This window comes from Triplophysa dalaica, chromosome 10 (genome assembly GCF_015846415.1).
Source record: "Triplophysa dalaica isolate WHDGS20190420 chromosome 10, ASM1584641v1, whole genome shotgun sequence".
Taxonomy (NCBI): Eukaryota; Metazoa; Chordata; class Actinopteri; order Cypriniformes; family Nemacheilidae; genus Triplophysa; species Triplophysa dalaica.
Genome location: NC_079551.1, coordinates 19811005 through 19826469, shown reverse-complemented (window position 1 = coordinate 19826469; position 15465 = coordinate 19811005). Strand labels below are relative to the sequence as shown.

At 35.4% G+C, this 15465-nt stretch overlaps 1 long non-coding RNA gene across 2 annotated transcripts; it reads right to left on the bottom strand.

Moving 5' to 3' along the window:
• Nucleotides 1–261: 261 nt before the first annotated feature.
• On the bottom strand, nucleotides 262–4459 carry LOC130430124 (uncharacterized). 2 transcript variants are annotated; one of them, XR_008907733.1, is made up of 5 exons: nucleotides 4372–4459; nucleotides 2122–2287; nucleotides 1373–1404; nucleotides 1232–1286; nucleotides 262–634 (listed from the first exon to the last, which is right to left on the bottom strand). It is a non-coding gene; the product is annotated as an uncharacterized LOC130430124 (long non-coding RNA). The 2 variants fall into 2 exon arrangements; XR_008907732.1 differs by having other exon boundaries at nucleotides 2132–2287.
• Between the last annotated feature and the right edge of the window lie 11006 nt (nucleotides 4460–15465).

The window sequence follows — 15465 nt, the reverse complement described above, 5'->3', positions numbered from 1 at the left end:
CTGCTTTAAAATAGGACATAAAAAATAACAAATATTTATAGCAAAATATAGCCTATAATAGAATGTTAAACAAATGTCAAGCAGTTGTTTTGACAGTAAAGCACGTCAAACTCTGATGTGAAATTGAACATTAATATATCTTAACCAAAAAGTATAACAATATTAAAATATAAACGAAGAGTAGTGCAAAGCAGATTTTAACCTTTAATTTTACAGATTTTAATATTATATATATTAATATAATATTATTCTGTTATTTCTTAAATATAGATCAGCAAAAAGCCCATTTTAGGGAAAGTATTACATTTTGCTCAAGGACAGAGAAGCGATCAATTGCATTCATAAACAGTGCATAATGTCCATGTAACATTACAACATGTTGGTATAGATAATCAAATTGAAATAGGATTGACTCCCTTAAACTACAGTGGAGTTACATACACACCTGAAACAGCAATGGTTGACCTACAGTTATTATGAATTCCATTAACCTTGAAATAAAATAATGGCATAAATACTACAGGTTGTGTCATAACTCAGATAAAGAGCAGAATGGAAAAAGAAAGCAAAGCCACTGTTACAATATTTTCCGGTCTTTGTTGTGCTCCATGATTACTTCTGTCTTCTGATTTCTCTGTGAGACATAACAACAATTACAGAAAAAGTTAAAAAGACAGTTCTATCATTTTATAAGCAACATGTAGGCCTGATGCTTTTTACTTTTGTAAGGTGCCTATTTTTTACTGTGAAACATATTTAATTTGAAAAATTATATATTTTTAAAGCTTATCTTTATATGCAAATCTAATGACATTATACTCACATTCCCTGCAAAAAGCGCAGATTAAAAATCATTATTATAAGATAAATGTTATGAATCGGCATAAGGTAAGGTAAGAACGTTTTTATGTATTGTATATTACAAGTTTATTTTTTGTTTTCTTTAAACCAGAAATAAGTTACAGATTACGGCGTAAAAAAACGTCTTAATTACAGACAGATTCAGGAGAAAACAGGAGTATGTTCCTGCGTCAGTGTTTCAAAGATTGTTGAGCCGGAGGGAGAAGTTTCCTTTCAAATATTCTTTAGAAAACATTGCAGTTCTGGTTTTGTACTCTGGCTGCTGGCTCTCTACTGATTCTACACCTTTAATTATATCATACTCATTCAAGCATTCATTGTGTCTCCAATGTACATTTATCTCTTGAATTGAAGGCTGATCTTTACTTACAGAACATGGTAAGACAGCAAAACCTCCAACAACACCTTCAACTGTGACCTGGACACTGAGAACACAGACATACAAATAAATTAGGAAAAACACAGTTACTGTAGGCAATAAACATAGGACTGGTTTTGTTTTAGCACCTACCTTAATGAATACACATGAAAACAAGGAACAGGCTGTAAAAAAATGAAAAAATATTAGTTTTCACAACACAGGCGAGTTTGGATCTATATAATACCTTTTGTAAAAATAAAATAATGAGAACAGATGTAGACAAAGATAATAATCAAGATTTAGATAAAGATAATGATCATAATGCATAGAACGGCCAGCAAAATAAATTTGCTTATAAAGTTTAAAAAGGTATGGAGAACACACCAATGTTTTTTGTTGCTGAAATTCTTTGCATTTTTTTACAATTTCAGCTTTTTAGATGCTAACCAAAACAGCGAAATGCCAACAAGGACTGGTCGTAACATGCAGTTACTCTTGAAAAAACAAAACAAAACTATGCCAGTTGAGAAAAAAGTGAGAGACTACATTCCAGAGTTCACTGTTTATGGTTTGTGATTTAAAGTATGTGGATGTGACAAAAAAGGATGCAAATTTCTAATGTGAGATACTTTGTAGGATTTCTATAAAATTTGGACTGTTACTTCACTTTGTTTCAGAAAGTTGTAATATGTTTAGTTTGATTAAAACTAAATTCATACCTTACAAGTATTTAAACTGTTCGAGGGATAGTTCACCCAAAAAAAGTTCTGTCGTGAATAAGTCACTCTCTAACTGTTCCAAACCTGTATAGTTATAGTCACCCTTTTTGGGTGAATTATCCCTATAACAAAAATATGTATTAATTAAGATACAATAAATTATACAACACTATAACTTACAGTAAAATACCTGCCAATACTGAAGTACAGAAGAGTTGCACGTTTTGACATGCTGTTACCCCCTCCAGCACTGGAGTTTTCATAGTAACGTCACACTTTCATGTCAGGGTTTGGCAGCCCCGATGCAGGCAGGTGGTGATGAAGGGTAAACAAAGGTTTATTTTAACTAAAAAACAGGAACAAAACAAAAGCCCACGATGGGGGTTAACAAAGACAAGACCAAATAATATATCTAACAACAAGAAACAAAAAAAAATCCCACAAGGGGGCAAAAAACTATATCAAATCAAGTCGACACAACGTCACAAAACAGGCAAGGTAAGGGATCTACAGACAGGATATAGCATGGGCAAAGCAAGACACGACACGACACGGCACAATACAATACAATACAATACAATACAATACAATACAATACAATACAATACAATACAATACAATACAATACAATACAATACAATACAATACAATACAATACAATACAATACAAACAAGGTACAAAGTATAAGGTACAGGTTACAATGAACGAGCACAGGACAATGAACACAAGGATGTTTTAAAGGGAGACAGACAAAGGATAATTAACAAGGGGCAGGTGTGGGTAATGAAACACTAATGGGAAGGTGACTAGGAAACGAGATGGCGGGAAAAGAGATGCGGAGCGGAGAGAGAGTATAGAAGAGCGCTGGGTAAACTATCGCTCTTTCTCCACACAAAACCTAAGGCTATGCCATGGCACCGCCCCAAGTACAAGAATAGACATGACAAGATGCCGGAATCATTACACTTTCATTAATGTCAGCATTTGAGTACATAAAAACCATACCCCGAAAACAGGCGTACTCCAGCAGAAATGGTAAAATTATATGAAAAAACGAAAAAAAATGAAAAAACTATAGGCCTAAATAAAAAAATATGTGCTTGACATTTCGATTACGTGTAATACTACGTTAAGCATGCGGTATTATAGGCTAGATCTACCTGTTTTTCATAACAGTAATGTATATCTACATTGACCCGTTTCTATCTATAAAAATATCCTTTCATCCCTTAGGAAAATGAACCATGTTGTTACTAGCAGATTGATTATGATAAACATCTGTATCACCATAGTCTTACTAAAAATAGCCTACGGGTATGTTATTGTGGTCATAGCGACGTGGTTGTAAATATTTACTACAAAAAATTGTTACAGCATGCTTTGTATAAATTTGAATTTCGTCATTTCGAAATTTTTAAAACTTAAATGTTCTGGGTCAGCTTTATTTTGCAGGTTTATAAGAATTAAATTATTCCATCGTGTTATCCTTTGATTGTCTTGTCGTTCATAAGGCGTTTTATGAAAAACTTTCAAGTGAGTTTCGTAAAACTTTGCATCTCTCCGGTATAACATCCATCTTTTGGAGGCCTTGTCTTCTGTAACGGCGTCATGATGAGCAAGCGAGTCCCCCTCGAATTCGGTCCCCTTAGGCAGGGGTGCCGCCAGAGATTCTGGGCCCTATGGAAACCAAAATTTCTGGGCCCCCTACAAATAGGAAAATAAAAAGGGGGTCTGCTCTTCTGGGCCCTTAATTAGCCTGGGCCCTTAGAATCGTCCTAATCTTCCACCCCTTTACGGCGCCCATGCCCTTAGGACCCCTAGTCATCATGTAAAATTAGGGTTTTTCAATTGCATCTGCTTCGTCCGCGATAAAAAATGCGAACGGGATGTCTTCCATTGCTGACGTTTGCAATCCAACACAGTGAGATTCAGGAAGTGTCCAGCTTGCCTGCACTTTTTTTACTCCTTCCCTTACTGCAGCCCCCTACTCTCGTCTTCATTTCAGGGGGGCAAGGTGCATCTCAAATGAGACTATTGTTTTGAATTGAGTCTCCTTAAATGTGCGCTAAACAAGCCTAAAACAATTTTGTTTATTTTTGATTAAGAATTTATATATTCATCCTAGTCTAAGTTCAACACATTTTTTTAAATGTTGGCCTTGTGTTCTTTTCTTAATGTAACTCATTGGCTTTCTGTGTTGACCACATAACAATAGAAGTAGCCTATTAAAAAATATATTAACATGTAATTTTAAAACCAACAAATACGCTATAATGACGGTAACATCACGGATACATTCTTCAATGTATGTTTTTCATTCTAAATGAATGTATTAATTAGTTACTTATTCACATTATTGCTTATTTATTTTCTATCAAACCAGCTATTCAAGAATAAAAACATTTAATGTAGTGCATTTTCTTACTTACTGTAATAAGCCATGTTCTATTGTAGATTTGTAATTGTCTCTGGGCTCTGTAAAGCTGAACAACACAGCTTCTGTATTATAGATAAATATAGATAACAACATACATGTATATTAGGAAGTGAATACATAAGAATAGTGTATATAAATAAGCAGTTTAATGCGTCATGACAAATTAAGTCGAGACATTAAGAGTCGAGGAATCGACTCTTTTAGAGTCGACTCCCCATCCCTAGTATCAAATCGCATAGCATAGAACTACGTGGTTAGCTAGCGCTTGTGAAAAAGTCAACCCTAGCACTTACCGAACATTCACAAAAATTTGAATTATTGTACCAGTCGGGATCCTAAAGGGGACCGAATTCCAAGGGGGACTCGATACCTCATGACAACAGTAGACTGCAGCCAAAGACAGAGCAGCGGGAGTGTGGAGGAGCGTGGGTAATGAAGACGAGGGGGAACCGTGACAACAGTATAGCCTATATTAATATATAATTTTGTAATGTGTGATTTCTTTTTAAGATGTAACACTCTTTTAACAAGACAAGAGAATGTGAGCGATTGAGTTTGTGCACAGAAATAAAATAATGAGAGTGTGGTCAGTGCAAACATGACTTACTTCCTCTGGATGTGGTTGAAGTATTCACCTCTACTCATAAAATCTCCTAAGTTTCATTTCTAAGGTATGAGAACGTCTAGACTGCATCATGTAAATGATCAAATGCTTTAGCATAAAGATCTTGCTTATTGAGTTCTGTAAGTTATCTCATTTGATCCATTTTCTTTAATGTAATTTGTGACCTATCTGTCATAAATACATTGATTTATGATGTTTTGATGACACAGTAGTTTTAAGGGTGATAGTCTTAATCATACTTGCTATTTATCGCATAGATTTTCTCATATGGTCTCGGGCTGCAGATACTTTGAAGGATCAAGTTACAGATTTGGGACAGAATGTGACTATAAACTGTTATATAGATGAGGAGGTTAATTGGCTTTTTCTAAAACTTCCACTTCGACCAGTTATGATATTACGCACTATGCTATCAGGTCCATTTTACAGCAATGTAAGACTGAAACACAAATATTCAGTCCAATTGAAATATCATCTTTTTATAAATAATGTCACTCATGAGGAGTTAGGAGTTTATTACTGTATGAGGATAGGGCCAACTAATATTGGAGAATTCGGCAATGGCACTAGACTATACATCATTGGTAAGTAATTTTGGGGGTTAAAGTCATGCTTAAGTTATAATACAATTTGTTATATACTATTCTGATTAGACAGTTGAAAAAATAACTAAACCAGACATAACAAAACATTACAGAACCAGCTCCAGAAAGCCAAAACAATACTGTTCTGAAGTGTATTGAGCAAAATACGACACAATGGCTGTTTGTCATGTCTGGTCTGATGAATGGGGTTCTGCTCATTGTCCTTACAGGTGAGATTTTCTCTAGTTGATCTGTTAAATCACATTTGGTCTTAAAGGTACAGTTCCACCAAACGCGAAACAATTATCATTATGAATTCACTCTAATGTCATTCTAAACCGGAGTACTTTTAATGAGGCAGTATTTTAATTTTAAGTGTAGCTTTTTAATTAACGCTTAATAAGAATCTGCTTTGTGATTATCAAAGGATTATTAAAGGTGTGTGGAAGTCGGAGAACCATCCAAAACTCAAAAACAGCTCAAGATGACTTACAACAGCCACAAGATAAGGATCTTGAACAAGCCCAAGATTCAGACCAAAGCCAGGTAAACACATTTGTATATTCAAGGCTTTTGCATCAAATTAAGTTAGTTAGTTTTAAAATAACAAGGGGCCCGTGTTTGCACTTGGTTGTTGACGGAGATTGCCAGAGCTGGTATAAACCAATATACAGTATAAATCCTAGAACTTGACTATCCATGATGAATGACTAACTTTCAGTTAAGAGGGAACATTGAACAACATTTAAAAAAAACATGCTTGATGTGTACCCAGCGTTTCGAATGGTCCTCCTTGGTTAACACTTGGTGCATGATCTCACTTGTATGAGCATGAAGTTCAAATGCTAACACTGATGCTCTGTTGTTTTTCAGTATACTGAGGTGAATTATAATACACCGCATAATCACATCCCCCTCAACAGCACCTTAGCACTTGTACAGCTGCACAAATCACAAAAATGACAACTAACTTCATTAGATCTCTCATATTGTTTGATATTTGAAGTTTTATTAGTTATTGTAATACTATTTACTGTATGTAGATGTCTCTTTAAAACACTTAGAAGATTTACCTTATACCAGATGTCTTTAATGTGTCATTTAACCACGGAAAAGGTTCAATAAAGATTTGAGCATAATACAAAATAAACTGTAGGCAATTTTTTAAATCTTAATTCTTTGCATTTCAAAGCTCACCTTTAATTTTATTCCTGTAAGTGCATTGTTGGGTTACCAGATTCAGGTCGGGTTTAAAAAACTGTGCCGGAAGTTATAAAAGAATTAAAGCTGTCTCTCACATCTACTTTTGTGTTTCACAAATGGCTACGTTGTATGGCTCAGGAATTACATAAAATAATAAATATCATTTAACGTGATGACACTGCATTTTATATTTTCTCTTAAATGACCATTTGTGATAGAAGTTACTGTCTAATTGATATAAGACAGGTGGGGAATCAGCTTTGTGAATAAATGAAACACATTGTAATATCATTGTATGCAATATAATGACATTCAATAATTTGTAGTATAACTGTAAATAATAGGTATTCAATTGAGCAACACCCACACAAGTTTGCACACGTGTGGCTAACACTTTAGTAACCTCATGCATGAAAAGCTCAACAAAATCTTCTGCTGGTTTTGCACGATACAAAACACAAAGTAGCCTAATGATTTGGCAGACACCAATTCCAAAAATGGACAAACCAAGAGATCAACTTTGGCTAAATGTTTCATATATTATATTATCATGATTTCATAATCTTAAAGATTCATTTTGTCCAAATGAGTTTTAGTAGTAACATCTTAATTGTTTATGCTCCTGCTGTAACAACCGGAAGACGGACAGAGACGAATGGAGACGCAACAGGTAATAATCCAAAAGGGGTTTAGTGGTAACAGGAGTCCAAGACATACACACAAGCAGGAGAACATGGGGGACTCAACCAGGTTTACAATACAGTACTCGACAAGGGATACAATGAAGGGGAGAATTTAAATACAAGAGATAACGAGGGAACAATAGGTGCTGGGGATTAACTAATAATGAAGAACAGGTGAAGACAGTCAATGATGAGGGAGTGTGTACAAACAGCAGTCCATAGGGAAAACGTGGACAACAAGGGAAGGGGCAAACAGGAGTGTTATACCTGCGGATCAATCGAGCAAAAAGCAACTGTAAAACCATACCAAACACTCAGACAACTTTGGGGTCAGTAAAGAAATCTTAAAAAAAGAACCTTACCTTTGAGTTATGAGCAGCAGAGCTTCTCAAACTAAGCATTTACAACATGTTATTTCTAGATGGGGTGATAGCAATGCTCGCCTATGTGCACTATTAAAGATGAACTAGAATGCAGCAGCACATTTCGGTTTCAAAGAGCACTTCTTCATTTCTCTACACTAGCTTGCTGCACACATCAAGTTGAATCATTGCCGCGTGCAGCTGAAAACTATTGCATGCCCGTGGCGTCCACAAACCTTTTCTTGGGCAATGTACATAGTAAAACTAAAAGCTCCAATAAGCACAACGCCCCTTAGCTGTTATAAAATACACTTAAGCAACTGCTTTGCGGGGCTTATTGCTTTTATAAAATGTTTTTATGCATAGCAGTGATACGAAACACAGAAACACAGATGCACAGTGATACGCTATGTAATGCCGTAAGCAGTTTCAAATCAGGTATTTTATAAAATTATTTCTCAATTAATTCTGCCTATTATTAATTATGCAGACATTATATACCAAAACACTTCAATTACAAATTTAAAACCCTTGAATACTGTTCAAAATTCTTTATGAAGGTTTGTTTTGAGATACCCATAACTTATCATTGTGCTCTGTATGAAACTCTTGGCTGCCTTCAACCAAAATCCCAAAGGAAATATCATTGACTTCAGCTTCTTTTTACATGTGTTTCTTTTAATTATCCTTATTATTTAAAACAGTTTTGGGTCTTATTTACTTCCTCTTATCCCCTACAACACATGCAGTATCCTTTTTTTCTGGTTCTGAGAATTTGCACATAAGTGGGTCGCAGGTCATTCCAATATAAAGCCCCATTCGACTGGAACAATCTCCCCTCTTCTCTTAAATCATTTACTTCTTTTTGTTCTTTTAAGTCCAACTTATTTTCTCATTTGAAAAAAACGTGTGTGTGTTTTTAATTAATGTCTCTGTATTTTTCCTTTTTTATAGTTGCGCTTATATGTTACTATGGTGACTGTATGGGTAAGGTGTGGTGAGTTTTTGTGTGTTTTGTGTTGTATTTGTTGTATTCTGTATTTTATTCAGTATGTGCCAATGGGACCCCCTTGAAAAGTAGATGTTACATCTCAAGGGGCTACCCTTTCAATACATTTCAAATTATACCATCTTAGACCGTAGCTCAACCTATCAGAATCAAGGACCAGAACTGACAGTTTTATAAATACATATAGGCACACAATGTCAGTGTGAATAAACAGTGAATAATATCAAATAGAACATTATAAACTCAAAATCAGCCCAAAGATGACATGGTAGTTTGTCTGACACATCTTCAGGAGCCAACAGATCCTCTAGCTCTGACATGCATACATAGGCCTACTCTGATGCTGCTAACTAAAAGCTTTACCAGTTTTAGTCAAATTAAGTTAACTTAACTGTTGAACGAAAGTCACAAGTTGAATCAGGTAGCAGCGCCACTCAGTTCTGACATTCGATAAACATCACCCTTGAGATAAGTTGTGCTCTAGACTACAATGGACTATTTTTAGACCATGTCTGCTTACTAAAGTCATGAGTAGATACACATGCATAAGGACCAACAATGTGGTCAGCGCAAACCTCTTCCTCTTTCACGTCAGTTTTAAACTTTGTTCACTGTAAAGAAATCGATAGATTCTAGACATCATGAAAAAATGTTTTGCCAAATGGTTGAACCTAAAGATTATACAGCTTCAGCTATGTAAGTTCATTTGAATTTATTATGAATACTTTATATTTTGTGTGTTAACATTAAAACAGCTTTTTAAATAAAACAATTCAAAATATTAGTATGTGATTGTGCTCGATTTTTGTCTCATAGATTTTCTCATATGGTTTCAAACTGCCGAGACTTTAACAGATCAACTGCCACATTTGGGACAGAACGTGACTATTAACTGTGATCTGGATGTAAAAGAGATTTATTGGCTTTTACTAAAACTACCACATCCACCAGTTATGATATTACGCACCCTGTCAGCAGGACCTTTTTATTACAATGAACAATCAGACACAAATATTCTGTTCAATCTAAACATCATCTGTTTATAAATAATGTCACTCATGATGAGTTAGGAGTTTATTACTGTGTGAACACAGGCGCAACAGGCAGAAAATTCAGCAATGGAACCAGATTACACATCATTGGTAAGTGATTAATTTATGCTATGGGTATAGTGTTATAATTGTTATAATATCCTATTTAGAAACATACATAACTTACACAAAAGTGGTAACTGTACTTCAGTGGTTGCACAGTGCTGAAATATTTTTTTATTACAGACCCAACTTCAGAAAGCCAACTATCAAATTGTTTCTTTATTTATACCTTAATATCTACTCTGATGAATGCGGTTCTGCTCATTGTGATTATAGGTGAGTGATTCTTTTATACTCAAAGGATAGTTTGAACTGAATTGAGCATTTTCTCATTATTTACGTGACCCAATGTCTCATTTATCAATGTAATGTCATATTTTACATACAATTACACTTTAAAATCATAACGGTTTTAAAAAATAGATAATCTATCAGTCATGCTTAAGCTGCTTTGTTAAGAATTTACTCAAATTGAAAACTGAATAGTTATTACTCATTGATAATATTTACAATTGGCAAAACTTTCATATAGCAGAATGGCACGTAATGTTCAATTACAACACACGGCAACTAATTCCATATCGGTATTAAAGATGTCTATATGGCACATACATTTAATCCTTTAACTGACAAATTCAGACAAAAAGACAATTCACTGTGTCATTCCTATTAAGGACTCGTAGTGGTGCTTGTCATTGAAAGTAAGAGAACCAGAAAAGGCTTAAAACTATTTGAAGATATTGACACACAGGAGCTCACTAATCAACTTCAAGACTCAACCCACACACAGGTAAATAACAAAAAATAAGATACAGGATAAATATGGCTTTTGCAACTGTTTTGAAAATTGTTTGTATGATGACTGTAAAAAAATCCTGTAAAAAAAAGGACGTCAGACGTATACTGTAAAGTAACGTCTTTTTTTTCATGTTTGTATGTTTTGTGTATTTTAACTGCGCTGGACCTTTTTTAAAAAATATGTGAAAATCTGTGACATTACAGTTTTTACATTATGAAAATCTGTACAAAACTAACAGTAAAATTATTTTTACAAGTAATCATTAGAAATTGTAGCAATTTGTGTATTTATGGGCATTTAAATGCTAATACCGGTTTCTCTTTGTTTTCAGTATACAGCTGCCCAAATGACCTTCTGGCCATGACTCACCATGTTTAATTTCTTACTGCATTTAAAAAAGAACAAATTATTAAATATTGCATAACTTCACTTAAGTAGATTTTTTTGGTTATGGTTCTCTTAATGCATGCTGTATAGACATACATAATGTAAGATGCTTGGCAATATTCACATAAGTGTTCATTTTGAATCTTGGTTTGTTATTTGTACAGTATTTTTAAGGCTTTTTACCAAACAATCACATTACACACTGAGATCAAATAGGTTTTAAGTTTCCAAATTCGGAATATAGACATTCTTTTCCATTTTCTTTTAACTAAATCATCATTATCAAGACGTGTTACTTTACCGATCATGTTCCTGTAGTCTACTACAATCATGGACATGGATTTGATATTTTTTACTTTTTATTCAGAATCCAAAACATTGAAACACCTGCAGAGGGCGTTAAAACAGATTCCAAAAGTTAGACATGCACTTACTGGTGCACATGGGTTTTGAGCTTCTTAACAAGAATGTAGTTATCAGTTAATTATCAGATGTATGTATCAGCTGTTATGTGTGTGCCATTCAATAAAGACTTTTTACTAAGACGTTGTTTAACATTTTGCTAAACGGAAGAAACAATCTTATAGTGCACACTAGAATATTGAAAATGATGACTAAAGAGACATGAACATTTAAGCAAATTGGTCAATGATTGCAACTTGGAAAATACAGAAAATTTTACAAGCGAAAGATTACAGGATTTATGTGAGTGATAAATACGATTAAGCTCAGTGCAAACCAGACTTACTTCCTCTTAACGTGGTTAAAATATATTCCACTTTATCTGGAACGCTCTGGGGTAAAGTTGTGAGAAAGTCTAGACTGCATCATGTTTATGGTAAAAGGTTTTAGCATGAAGATCATGTAGCATCAGTTAAAACTCTGGTTATCCTTTCAGTACTTCACATGTGTCATGAATATTGTTTTTTGTTCTTGTATTAATCCAAATTACAACAATGTTTTTCATTGTTTTTAGGTGAGCGATATGGCCTCAAGACTAATAAAGATTATGTTATTCTACGTCATGTATACTTTTCTGTCAAATTAATCACAATAAGACTTATGGCTTATGCTTGTTATTTTAAGGCAAATAGAACATAACATTCATATCTATTTTATACACCTTCGCCTACCCTAAGAAATGTGACACCATGTCTACACTGTTATACATATGCGTCGCTAGCTCCTATATTTCAAAGCAAATACAGCGATGTTTATCACAAACTTCAGAGATGCCGCCCACACCTGCAGTAGTCCTTTCAGTTTCATAGGTTAAACTCTTAAAACTGGCCCTGGACTTTTTCACCAAAGGCAGCGCATCACATATTCGCAACCCCCCCACAAAAGCCGCAAAAACTCATAAACAATTCAACTGACCTACAACAGCATGAAGTTATTGATCATCTTGAACAACCTCATGATTCTGTCCGGAAACAGGTAAACTGCATGCAGATCATCAGTTAACACAAGGAGTTCACATGCGCTGGTATCAAAAACAGCCTATGATAACCTGTTTTAGGCAAATCAATAAACATGCTCTTCAAAAAAAAAATGTTTTGTCTACTCACTTCATGTCTGGAATACAAATGCAACTAGAGTTTTTAATTTTGTTTAATCTCTATCATTATCTATCACTCTATTATATTGTGACCATGGAACATAAAACTGAGTAAAAATCTACCTGTAACGATCAGTTATTGCTCAGTCCATTTATGGTCTTTCCTAACAATAAAAGGAAAAAATATTTTGCATTTTGCAGCTTGTTTGGATCACAAACCACCTTACCGTGCTTAACCCTGGGTAACCAAAACTCCTTTTAACAGTCACACAACATTGCCCACAAGAGTGATTGGTGCTTCCTTAGTCTCGCCTAGCCAAACCTTGTCCTTTTTTTTGGTCTAGGCCTACGCAACAGGGCCTTTGGCTGACGGTGAAAGCAACCAATCACATTTCATTTCGTGCTGTGTCATGTTAAGAGGCGTGGAAATGTTCCCGCAGTAACATACCGTAAATTCCCTGTGAACCGAAAGTTGAGATCGTTTTTACTGCCGAATTCTTACGCGTTTCCGAGTGAAACAGAATTTTGAGGAATGATGAGGAAAATAAGATGGCCGTGGGCTGTTTTTTTAACTATGATTTGATTGGATGTACTGTATAAAAACAGCCGTTGCATTTTGAAATGTAACTGGGAGCAGACTGACAGTTGTAAGGGACGTCATTTGAGATAACTAGAGGACGGAATTTCATTTTCAGATTTTATCTGAAAAAAAAGTACATGAAGCCCAGATGCTCTGTTGTTCGGTATGCTGAGGTGATTTTTTCCAAGCCTGATTAATCATAACAGTCGATGCACAACCAACTTAATTCAGTTTCTCTTAGTCAAGTTTTATTCACTTTATGTAGATCTCTTTAAAATTACTTGGAAGATTTACGTTAAGAGAACAATTGTGCCTGATGTTGAATATAGTTTTTTTTTTTTAACATAAGTACATTACAAGTTAAGTATAGGCGATTTATGAAATTTCCATTTCTACTTCTTCATGCTTTGGATTTAATGACAATGTTTGATTTGATCTCTGCGTAAGTGTTTGTGATGTTTTCATAGTCTTGTGCACACTGTGCCGCTGCGGTTGTTGCTAGAAGTGACAAAGCTACGGCTGGAAGTGGTGCAAAATCTCACCATATGATTACAATAAATTACATTTACATTTAGGAGACGCTTTTATCCAAAGCGACTTACAGTGCACTTATTACAGGGACAATCCCCCTGGAGCAACATGGAGTAAAGTGTCTCGCTCAAGGACACACTGTTGGTGGCTGCTGGGATCGAACCAGCAACCTTTTGATTACCAGTTCAGTGGTTTAACCCACTAGACCACCATCTCCACCATCTCCAAATTACATTACCTTAAAGGGGTGCAGCAACGATGTGTCATGCATTCTGACTTTTTTACAATGTTAAACATACTGTTTTCTCATGCTTAACATGGTCAACATGTCGAGTTGGGTGTATTACGTAGTATTTATGTGCTCGATACACTCCCCCAGCGATGGCCCACGTTTCGGAAAGTTTTTTTTCGAACATATAAAACTGTTTAGTAACAATGTTTCTAAGTACCTTAATGGACAATTCTCCTGGAAAAGCATGCAGGACCTGGCAGCATGGAGAGCAAGAGAAGGAGCCTGTGCAGACGTCACTTTCACTTGTGTGCAGAGGAAGAGAAAGACCATATGTTCGCGAAGTTCAGGTGTTTGTTTGTTCACTGCATTTGGGTGATGAATGTTATATAAACCGTGGATATAATGCTAGATTTGAAGATTGTTTGAAACTGATACATGGAGCCATCCCAGCACTTAAAGAAGCTGGACATGAACCGCATGTGGTGAGTGAAACTGATGTCTGTGTTTTGTTGAACATGTGCTTTAGTTCAGCCTACCCCTCCCCCCCACACGCGCCATATGATTTCGGAATTAATCATACAGCTGTATCTATCTTTTATAAATGTGATCAAACTAAATACTCTTCGAAGATATGACGTGTGCAATACTACTCTATAGGTACTATAGGATCTGGTCGGACCAAAGGTGACCATTTGGGCATCGTAAAACACGATGACCTCTCAGCAGAAATCGAATCGGCAAACTAAGTCTGATCCAACTGCCCTCTCTTAAAGCATCCATCATTTGATGAGGATAGATTCGAAACACACTCCCCTGGACTTCAAAGGAGTCCCAACAAGGAGGATGGAGTGCTCCCCCAATGAGAACACCATATGGCTCAAAAGGAGGGCGCAAATAGTTTCATTCCTCTTGAAATTGTCTTTCTTTCTACTTGAACCCCAAAAGAATGGTCTAAATGGGTATACACCTATATCTCCACATGGTTTGCTTGTCCCCATGTAACACTGAAATTGACAGTGTTACTGTTTATTGCTAAAAGCCAAATCTTATCAATACACCTTGAGAGGGGGAGCGACCAATCACAACAGCTTGAGGAACGGAACTCGCAGATATGGTATGAGAGGGACATCTTCAGACACACGCTCTAAGCGGGGAACCAATCATGACAGACCTGTTCAGCTTTGCCAATCAGAGCGTTTCGGAGGGAATTTGAAGAAACAGGAAGAAATCAAGTCGTTTTGTGAGAAGAGAGACAGCGGTGAATATAATGTTTTTTTTTAAACTAGAAAGATGAACATCCATTGTTAAACACCCAAAAAACACAATCAAAGTTTTGAATACAGGTAAAGAACTGCACCTTTAAAGCTATAGATTTGTTATGGAAAAGATGAAATGTCATATTCCCTATATTCTGGCTATGTTTATCAACAAGATTCTCA